Below are 11624 nucleotides of genomic sequence, written 5' to 3'. Positions count from 1 at the left end.
CTGAAGTCCACATATCACAAGGTTGAGCCGCTCCGGCATCAGTTAGTTTGGAAGAAGCCAGTCACACCTGCACTGGAGCCAAGACACTCTCCTATAGCCTGGCTGAGGTCTAAATCCCTTTCTTCAACTCTATTTAAGTTACTGAAACTATTTTCTGCTTCACATAAACCTTTATTAGTCAGTAGTACACCTAACTAAGAGTAGATCACAGAGCAAACCAACATCTGCACCAGACATGCTCCAGCAGTTTTTAATTTCAGACTAGTTAATTTGCTCCCATTGACAGGATGCTCATTAACAGCTGAAGTGCGTTAGGTTTGTTCCCAGGGAGCATTTTCTGGTTTAGTCTCTCTTGTTTTGCAAGACCGTCTCGCTTTCAGACAAAGCATATTAAATGGTGATGACCAAAATCTGCTTCTTAATGACTTCTTGAGTCAAGCTGAGATAGTAAACTCAACCATTAAAAAAAAGGGGACTGGCACCATCACCACACTGCCCAGATGCCCAAAACTCTTAGCAATAATCGGAAAGTATTATTCGACTAATGGAAATGTTAGGTTAAGTGAGCTAGAGGCACAGCAGATTGTTTAATCTGATGCATTTTTTCAATAAAAAGACGCATGCATAGATATTATGTAAGAACTTCATAAATACATATAAATCCTTTATGTGAACATAAATATTATGCTGTAAATGTATCAGAATACCTAGATATTTAAAATATTTACTTCCTATGAATTGAAATAGTGTTAAAAAAAAACACTGATACAAAATTTACAATTTATAAATCCAACGCTCAGATGAGGGTCACAATCTTAGGGCTTAAGGCTTTTCTACGAATATAGTCAATTCATACAGCAGAGGCAGCAGAAACTAATTTGACAAGATGCTTTCGGACAAGGTAAGACAGGAGTTCACAGCAGTGCACCAAGGAGAGATGCACAGTCAGCCACGTGTCCAAACTCCGGTGCAGATGGGTCTCGTGCCACGACATTAGAGCAGGAGAATCACTGCTGCAGAGCTGCCCTCAGGTCGTGCCTGCTTTCTAAAGGCAGCCCAGCAGGCTGCTTTCTAAAGGGCAAAGCGACCACCTCGCTCTCTCTTGCCTGATATTTACATTATTCTATAGAAGAAACACACTTCCCGTTCTTAACTTCTACCTGTCTCAGTTTGGTTCCCAACTGCAAGTCTGGAATGAAACGAAGAGCTGGGAACACTGACGGGAAGCGCTCGATTCCTAAATCTGAAACAGGATAGGAGAGAGCCCCAGGAGCCCTCATGTCACGAGCTGCAGAGCAGCTGGAGACACCGACTTCTCCGGCCGCGAGTGTTTACACCAGCCGCCTTTCCCTTCCTCGGGGAAGGGGATACGACAGTGGAAACACGGGAAAAAGGCTTTTCTCCACGCCTAACCTACAGCAGTCCCAAACCCTTCTTAAGCTGATGGTCTTTAGGTTCACTGAAAAACTTGTAAGCCACGCAATTCACGGATAGCAGATATAAATAAAGGGATCCTTGCTGAACACTCACGCTGGATTCGGTAAACTCCAGTTATGCAACACTGTGATCTGGTTCCTTACAGGAGCGCCTGCTGGGACAGCAACGCCCGGCTGGCTCTTACTGTTTTAAGCAATTTACTACAATGGATCGCTTCCTGAAGAAATACCGGAACTTTTAAGTTACAGGCACGTTTGCTGCTGTGCTAGGGCTTTTTTCTGTCCACGCTAAACAACAAATTTCTCAACTTTTCAAGCCAGAGAAGGACCTCGTGACAACACTTACCGGCATATTTCGCAGCACATTCTTCCTGCGAGGACTCCCTGGAACGAGCCCGTTTATAGCACCTGACTTACAACACCTGATGTAGCCGCACGCACCCTGCGGGAGGCGGATCCCGCCCTGACTTTGCTACCACGTAAGAAATGCTGCAAAACAGATGGAAACTACCACTCTGCCCCCACTCCTCCACCAGAAAAAGTGGGGGGAAAAGGGGGAAAAATAAAAAAGAGGAAAAAGCCCACAAACCTCAAAGCCAGATGCGTTGATGCTTCCCACCTTCGTGTTTGGGGAAGGGAACTAAATGAGAGGGGGCTCTGCTCGCACCCCCACGCCGGCACCTACCGGCGCGTGACGAGCGGCCGCGGCGGCACCAGCCCCCGCGCAGCGGCGCGGCCCGAGCCCGCCACCCACCACGGCCCCGTCCCGCCGCAGGGGGTCCCGCTGCGCCGCTCCAGCCCCGCAGGCCGCTCACCTGCTGCCACCGCAGCCGCAGCCGCCGCGCTGCCCGCCCCTCTGCCCCGCCGCTGCCGCCGCCGCGCGGAGGGGCGGGACGCGGGCGGCACCCGCGGACTGCAGCTCCCGGCGTGCCCCGCGCGCCGCGGGCGCCCGCGTGTCCCGGCAGAGCCGCCGCGGGGCACGCCGGGAGCTGTAGTTCCGCGCCGGCGCGCGGCCCGCCGGGACGGTAGTTTCGCGGCGCGCTGAGGGCAGCGCGGCCCGCGCGTTACCGCCCGTAGGGCGCCGCTGTGGGGGCCCGCGGCGCTGCCCGCGCTCTCGTCTCGTGTTTTGCTAAATTCCCGCTTAAATGTGTCGTCCGTAGCCGAAGTAATTCACGGTGTTTTGGAAACGCATGACGGCTGAGGAAACTTAGTTAGATTTCATTAATTTTAGTTTTCAAAACTGAGCTGCTGTGCCTAAGCTGATCCTCATAACACTATTAGGAACTATTAGTCCCGCTGTGACTTGATCTCACTGAAGATGAAAATGGCTTGTAGTATTCAGGAGAATTTAGGAGGATTACAAAAATCTGTAAAAATAGATTTTTATTCTATTTGTTCTCAGATTTTTACCTGTATTTTTTTTAAGTGTGCTATCTGCACTGAATCTACTTTTTGAAAATGAATGGGAACATACACCTCTGGAAACACTTGCTCCCTCTAGATACGTCTTTATTCTTTTCCAGACCACAGCACAGGGTAAGGTACAATTTTGAACAACCTCCTGGAGCACATTGGGTCAGTTTTCCTGGTGGCTGTCACCAGTCCTGTGAGGACAGCAGGATATTTTTCACTATGGTGAGCCGAGTTAGATGTGTTGCAGCATTGCCTTGGCCGCTTGGAAATGCCACAGATGTCGGTGGGATCTTTGGCTGCCCAGGAATGCGGTGCCTTCAAGTCACAAGTCGCTGCTCGCCCGTGAAGTCCTCCGGGATGTTGTTCTCTGACCAGTGTAAGATAAACTGTGAGGGATTAGGGAGAAATCAGATCGCTCCCTTCTTCTTCTGGCTTTCTCTTTATAGCAGCTCCTCTCTGACTCCTCTGGCTGAAGCAATCTAGTTTTGAGACTTGTTTTTCTTCTGCTTGTGTAAGCAGAAGGAAAGCTGTGGCTTTCATGGCAGGCTAGACTGAGCCACCCTGTGGCAATGCTGTGCATTTCACCTATATCAAATCATCTCTGCAGGAGAACCAGCTTATAACGTGTAAGAAAGTATTTGCTGGACTGCCCTGGAATTTCTTTTTCTGCACACACGGACACACCAGAATCCGCCCACTCTCTGCCTCCATGCATTGGGTCCTCTAGTGAATTTAGATGTTTATTACAGGCCCCATCAAAATCTGTGAGGCCATCATAATGCTTTAGACTGAAACCATGGTTTCTGCTTATGCTAGCTGTTTGGCCAGCATTAACTTAGCCATAATTCATTTAACCTTGCTTAGGGGACAGGGCTTGCAGAATCAGAAAAGCTTCTTAATGTAAAAGAGGACTTTATGCAACCTCTGTGCATTCCCTTTCTCTGCTGGGAAGAAGAATGCAGGAACTGCTATCGTGTATAACATGGAATTTGGATCTGGTTTGTATTGTCAAAAATATAAGTAATCCTGTAGGTGACAACTCTAGGTAATCTGCTATTGAATTAAGTGTTGCTTCAGTTATGCCATTTGAGGTATAATTCAATATATTTTTCGAAGTCCCACCTGCGCTCATGAGCATGTGAAACACTAAGGGTAGGATTTTCAATCAGGTTATGGGATTTAGGCACTCAGCTCTCATTACATTTCAGTTGGATGTAGGCACTCAAATTTCATTGTATTTCATAGGAATTCAGGCATTTAATCCTATTATAGTTCAATGAGATTTGGGTATTTCTCTTTCAAGGTGTAGCAAAATCTATTACTTGAAGCATATTGGTTATAAAACAGAAAGGCCTGTCCTGTTTCTTAGCTTAGAATCTGCAGTGTTAGAAGTGATTGAATTTCTCCTGAGAGCTATTATTTCTGTAATTCCTTCCAGGTTCAAAAACTATAAAAATTTAAGGAAGAGCAATTGGATATTATGAAAGTGGAGTTAAGAGTTGAGAGCGGAAATTTCATACAATATGAGCATCCAAAACCTGAGTTGTGAACCTAAAATCCTTTAATCAGTTGGCATATCATTCTAAGGTGTTTCCACCTTACAGATATTGCATTGGCATGTGTGTATGTTGTTCTGTGTTTGTGAAATGCTACTCCAGCACATGTGCAGAGGGACTTGGGCTTTTAAGGGGCTGCAAACCTTGAATTTTTACACCCGTTCGTTGAAACACCCTGTCCTTGGGATGTTGTCTACAGTTTAAGATCTCTGGTGGAATTGAGGGAAAGTGAGGAATGGGATTAAAATTCAGATGCTGGATGTTTTGCAGGCTTGGTCTGATTTTAGGTGACTTCCTGATCTATGGCTGGCTGTGTTCAAGCCTTCTCTGAAACCATCATGAGGCATCTCACTCATGCAATATAAGCTCCTGGAAGCCTGCATTCCTTACTCAAAGTTCAAAACATCACATTGAGGATTAGGTTCCACCAAAGCCCTGTTCCGTGTTAACTTTGGATATTTTATAATTTCTAGATCTTTTATTCTACTTTTGTTTTGAATTTCAGCCCTGACTCTGGACTTTTATTTTTTGTCCAGAGCACTCAGATGTGAAATACCAATTTGCACTCTTTTTTTTTCTCCTAACCGACTACTACCAGGTTGGCAAGATCTATACAGTATTTTCTGATGCCTGCCATAAACTTTACTCGTAGCATGTTTTTATTTCTAAATCAGTTCCAAGGTGGTATCCCCAAAATAGACTTTTTATGGAATACCAGATTCACGGGTATAGTTCAGCTGCTGTGCGGTATTTTGGGAGCATCCACTGCGCTTCTCTGCTAGTGAGAGTCCTCCAGTAAGAAAGCAGTAGCAGCAGCCTCTGAGGAGCAGAGCCCTGCCCATCACAAGCCACGTCTGCTTCGAGTTGTGGGAAGTTTTTGTCTCTTAGAGATTGCTTGTGGGTATAGAAGCCTGTGGGGTTGAAGACCAGCGTTTTCAGATGAGTGAGCTGTAAGTGTGGCTTTCTAAATGAGATGTGAACATTTGCTCCTGCCTAGAAAATGCTGCCCTGCCTTCTTTCTTTCTTTTTACCCTCACCATCAGCATTGTCAGCCCCTCTCTTGGCTGGGTATTTTTTGCTTTAAACTGTGTTGTTAAACCTTCTTTCCCTGTTTTGTCATTCCCGGTAGAAACTATTCAACATCTGAAAATCTCTCAAATGTTAAGTGGTTTCTCGTCTCCTTATCAGTGATTTCTTGGTTTGTTGGAGGATGCTTCCCTGGCTCTTGAGCTCAGTGGAAGGAAAGATCTGGGAGTTCCTGTCTATCACCAGTGCCTGTCTCTATGTCTCGGCAGCTGCAATTCAAAATCTGGCTGTGATGTGTTTTTCTGTCTCCTGGCACCTGTGAATGCAGAGGGAGCTGTCTGAGGTCATTGCAAGGCCACTTTCAGTTACTTTTCAGTTGTGAAAGCTCATGGTGGTTGAGGGAGACTACTGAAGACTGGAATAAAGGAAGTGTAACTCCTTCCTGCAGGAAAGGCAAGAAGTAGGATACAGGAAAATACTGACCTTACCTGAGACCTTTGGAAGGTACCAGAGCAGGTACCTGAAAGTCATTTCCAGATATATGAAGGTCAGGAAGGTGACTCAGATTATCATGGATTTACGAAGGGGGATTCTTGCTTAACCAGCCTGACAGCCTTCTGTGATGATCAGCTGTCTGGAGAGCCGCTGTGCGGAGTAGGCCCTTGGGGCCTTGGTGGACAACAAGTTGGCCATGAGGCAGCAATGTGCTCTTGTGACAAAAAAAGGCCAGTGTTACCCTAGGCTGCATTAGGCAGAGCGTTGCGAGCAGATCTTGAGGGAAGTGATCCTTCCCCTCCGCTGGTGAGACACATCTGGAGTGCTGGGCCCAGCACAGGGAAGACATGGACGTGTGGCTAAGGCCCACAAACATGAGCTTGGAGCATCTGTCGCATGAGCAGAGGCTGAGAGCTGGGGCTGTTTAGGCTGGAGAAGAGAAAGCTCAGGGGGATCTTATCAGTGAGTGTGAACACCTGGTAAGGGTGAGGAGTAAAGCAGACAGAGCCAGGCTGCTCTCAGTGGTGCCCAGTGCCAGGACAACTGGCACAAACTGAAAAACAGGAAATTCTAGTTAAACATGGGACAACTTTTTCACTGTGGGAGTGGCTGAACACAGGAACAGTTTGCCCAGAGAAGTCTCCATCCTTGGATATATTCAAAGCCTACTGGATACAGCCCTGAGCAACCTGCTATAGCTGCCCCGTTTTATACCTTCAGAGGTTCCTTCAACCCCAGCCTTTCTGTGAGTTTGGTGGCCCATCATCTTACTGTTGCTGCAGAACAGAAAGAGACAAGATACACTTTCTATTTCTGTTTTCTTAGAAGCATCTCCTCTTCAAAGAACAAGAGAGAAAAGTTTGTTCTGCTCTGCGAGTGAGCGATGGAATAAAATTCAGCTTGTTGGAAGGCAAGGTAGTCTTTGAATATATTTCCAAATACTTTCCTTCTGAATATATTTTTTCTGTAATCGATGTAGTATGAAAAGAAAGTTAAAAGTACAACCTAGGGAGTAGAGAATAAAGAATTGCTGTTAATTGAATATTAGTCTACAGTGGTTTCTTTTCAATGTAAATAAAATTATTATGGCATAGATTTCAGGCATTTTGATTGAGGAGTCATGTTCATGTGCAATAACGACTTCATTGCATGCATTTGAAGCTTCAAGTTTAAAAAAGATTGATTTGCTCTTAGCTAGAAATGCTTTTAAAGGTTCTTTGTTTTACATGACTGAAGCATTCACTTGCTTTCCTTTTCAGGTCACTGTGAAACATGCAGAGAAGAGGCCGTTCTTTTCCAGAAGGGATGACCTTCTGGACAGAGTCATGCCCTGAGTCCTAAAGTGACATGGCAAAGCTTCTAATGGTTTGAAACTGTCTTTGTGGAAGGTTTTATATTTCTTTCTTAGTGCAGCTGGCGGTTTTGTGTGACACTTTTTTAGTATTGATTTGTGAGAGGTCTCAAAAATATTTCTTTCTCCATGGGGAAAAGCAGCAGCTTTGTCTTATTAGCACATGGAAGTGGAACTCCAGACTTGTGTTCCCAGCTCTCTCACATTTTTTTTTTTTTTTCCGTATGACCTTGGACAAATCACTTTAATCGTTGTTTACTGTCAGTTCTCAGGTTTTGCTATAGGCTTACCGAGCCAGCTAACAAAGTTACGGTGAATATTACCTTCTGCTAGATCTGGATAGCAGGCATCACTATTACTTGTACAACACTGCGTTCTGAATATAAAATGATGCTTTTCTTTCCAGCAATGCGGAGCTCGATCGCAATACACTCCCTCTGCAGTCACTAATACCGCTCGATACAGGGTGCTGTACAGTAACTGCAACCTGCTTGCGAAGCAATTTCCTTGTTTGTAACAATAACAGAGGAACCTTTCAGTTTGTTTCCAAAGTTCAAAGAGCAGCAGTGGTCCGAAACAGCTTTGTCTTGGAGAAACATGTGGCGCATTGATATGCAAACAAGTACAACCTGCGCTTCAGCAAGCGCCAGCATGGGGATGGGCAGCACTGCCACACTTAGGGGAACTTCTGCATTATGCTGAGCTTGTAGTCAGCAAGCCAAAACTGTAGCAGTTTTTCCTTCTCCATTAGAGGTAGATTTTGAAATACTGCTGTACTTGACATTCTTACCTCTAGATAGGTACTCTTTTATTTTTTTTTATGAAGTAGCAATATGAAGTCTGCAATTTTTTATGAAGTATGCATATAGTTATTTCGAAATTACTATTATACAGTCATGTATTTTGTTTACATTGAAACAAACACCAGATAATTTTGAAAGGCTTCTTTTAGCTTTGAGGAAGGAAAAATATCTGCCCTTCAGAAGGACTGTGTATCTATTCCTTTTTGTTTTATTTTTATTTTTAGTCTCCCTATTTCCACTGTACCTTGCAAATTGAAATTCAAGAGTATGTTGCACAGAGATATGCTAATTCAACATTAACTTGTAAGCTATTCTAGGGCTGTAGGCTACTGTTTAGTGATTATTATTATTCCTATCTTGCAGAGGCCAGAAGTGTGCCAAACATTTTCAGAAATGTGGAAAAACATCATTCTCTGGACAGAATATTGAACAGGATGAAACAAGCGACGGTAACAAATACCAGCAATACCAATAAGCTGGTAAGAGAGAACAAGGGTTGTCACAGGGAGATCAATCATTTCCTCATTTGAGGACTTTGACGTATAATCTTTTTATTATCAAAGCGTATTTGTTGCGAAGGTTGTTGCGTCAAACAAAGACTGTCCCTCGAGACAGCCGAGCTCCAGTGGGAATGCTTCAACTGCTCTCAGCTATGGCGAGGCTTGCAGAGTGTGGTAGGAAAACCCCAAACCTCATAAATCTGTCAAAGATCGTTGCATGCTGTGTATATACTGCAGTGCTTGTCTCATTATCCTGCTGGCTGGGTACACCGTTACTTGCTCTCAGACTGTTCCTGTGTGTGATTTCCCCATAACTGCAAGAGCGTGGGGAGAGCAGAGGTTGGGATGGTGAGTTCCCCTCCCAGCAGCCAGGTCAGACACAGCCAGAGCTCCCACCCACACCGAAGATGGAGAACTCCCAGGCAGAGATGCCCGAAATGGAATTTCTTCTAGAAACTTGGAAACAGCTGATAACTCGCATATTGCAACATTCCCCCAAACTCAATAATTTTAAATGAAGGGGAAAATTAAGCACTAGGATGAGTGAATCACACTTTTTATGCATTGAGGGGAAAGACTATCTTGAGGATGTCTTTTGAATGAAAATATTGCTGTGGCTGTATGTAATGGAAAGAGTAGGCATTGCGAGGGCAGGGTGAGATGGTAAAAAGCATGAGGGCGGTTATAGAAAAGGTAAGCAAATATCAGACAGAGATTGACTGTCAGAACTGTCCCAGGAATTACTAAGGGACTATGTGATAGGGCAAAGTCAGCTTAAAAACCGACAATTTTTAATAGGGATTAATATTAATAGGGATCAATATTTAATAGGGATCAATTATCGTATATAAAACTAATGTTGATGGAGTTAACTTCGATGAAATAAATGTTCCTAAATGATCAGATGTGTTAACCTGAGTCTGTTACTGTACAACATTGAGGATTTGAAGTTTCAGCATGAAGACTTTGGCCTGGATGAAGACTTATGGCAGACAATTGCTACTAAAAATTGCTTTAACCTTTTAATAAAGATATAGCGAAAGGAGGAAAAATGATTAAAGCATTTGAAATGTAAATGATTAAATGAAATTGTTATATTATATTACAATAAAAAGGTAAAAAAAAAGCCATTCTCATTTCATCAGCTTTCCCTTATAATATATTGAGATTTTGGAAGGAACTCTTCCCTCTCTTTGATTCTAGTACAGCTGCTATTAAAGACCTTTTTGCAAAAGAAAGAAATTATTTGAAATGGATTCAAGCTATTGCTTTTCCTAGGTGCTGTACTCTGATATTTCTTTCTTAGGAACAAAACAAGACAAACAGACACAAAAGGAAAGAGAAAACAAAAACTGACATTGCAGTTTTTGTTGTTGATGCTGATTTTTAACTTGCAACTTTGCTAGCTGCAATAACAGATACACTAGATGATCTTAGAAACTAATTCAAGACCCGGAAAACTTACATTACTCCACATTCAGGTCATGAGATAACAATGAAATGGAAAGAAGTTCTGTCTTGTTTGGCTGTGTTCAGACTCCTTTAACACCAAAGACAAAGAGAGAAGCAGAAAAGGACAAAAATAAACCAGAGCAAGAAAAATACATGAAAGAGGTCTTACATGTAGACCCCAAGCCTAATATTCTAGATGAAAAAATGTATAACAATGTGGGCTGGACTTCTTAAAAACATTATAATGTAGAATATAGAATTTTACACCATAAAACTCAGTATATAATTTATCTTGTCTGATATTAAACAAAATGAAGTTCCTCGGTGTGAAATAAATCCTGTGCTGTAATTTGAATGGTAACAATCTGACTTTTGTGCAAGAGAGATGGTTGAGAGGAAACATAAATAATACTTTACCATTTCTTTCTGCCATGTAGATCATGTTGTGCATTAGATGATGAAGATATTTCTGTCCCTTGACATCTCATATTCTCATGACAAATTATTATACATCAAAGAAATGAGCTCTGAGTCAAAATGATAGTAAAGGTGATGAGCTAGAAAATAATGGAAGAGCTGGTACCTATGAAATTACTGCAAATGTCTGAAGGAATGGGGCAAAGAAAATTGTGCACAAAGTTGTTCAGATGACTTAAACTGCTCTCTGAAAAATAAATAATCTGGGATATGACTTCTAGAAATGAAATGTGGTTAAAAGTTGAAGTTTTGAAACACTATGAGCAATGAGAAGTAAAATTACTGTATCAGGAGACAGCTTTTCTTCCTTAACCTCTTTCACTGATTAAAGTGTTAGGAAGATTGTAGTTGGGGAAAGTAGAAGGTAAAAGAATTTCCAATGTCATGAAGAATCCTTCTTCTGTAAGTCATTAGTCCCTTTCCAGCCATGTCAATAAGTTGTTGAAGTCCTTGCTATCTAAAGACTATTCAGGGGTCTGTGTGAAATGATTTGTTGATTTCATTCTTGTTCCTGTTATATGTGTATATATATATATGTATATGTAAAGGACATCCAATTGATACAAGAGACTAAGCAGTAGCTGAGGATGCATCACACAGATAAGTTTATTGACATGACAGATGATCTGTTTAGGTAAAGGTTAAAGTGATTTACAGAGGTAAGGAAACATCAATTTGTAGACTAGATTCTTGCGTAATCTGCTCTTAGTCTTACTTCAGTGGAGGGTCTTTCAATATTAACTTGGGGACTAGGCTTCTTACAATCAGCCATCTAGATTTATTTTGATCGTTGTTTGCGATCCTGTATACAGTTATATACAGAGATAAAGGTATTTTAAGTGGACGTTTTTAATTTCTCTTTGATAACCATCTTAGAGAGTTTTTTTAAATCAATTCACACATGTTGTCCATCTAGTATCTCTCAGAGATGTTGAACTCTTGGTTGTGCCCTCCTTCGGAAAATGCTGGATCTCAATTCTGTTTGTATGGCCAAAAAGGAAAATTCATGGAGAACTAAGTAAAAACATATGTGTGTTAAACTTTTGCTTATGAGCTCCAAAATTAAGAGGTGAACAGAACATGAATTCTTATGTATGCAGCATGTTGCTAGGTGC

This window comes from Tinamus guttatus, unplaced genomic scaffold (genome assembly GCF_059628265.1).
Source record: "Tinamus guttatus ecotype Peru unplaced genomic scaffold, ASM5962826v1 Tinamus_guttatus_pri_ptg000156l, whole genome shotgun sequence".
NCBI lineage: Eukaryota > Metazoa > Chordata > Aves > Tinamiformes > Tinamidae > Tinamus > Tinamus guttatus.
Note: the sequence above shows the minus strand (reverse complement) of the source record.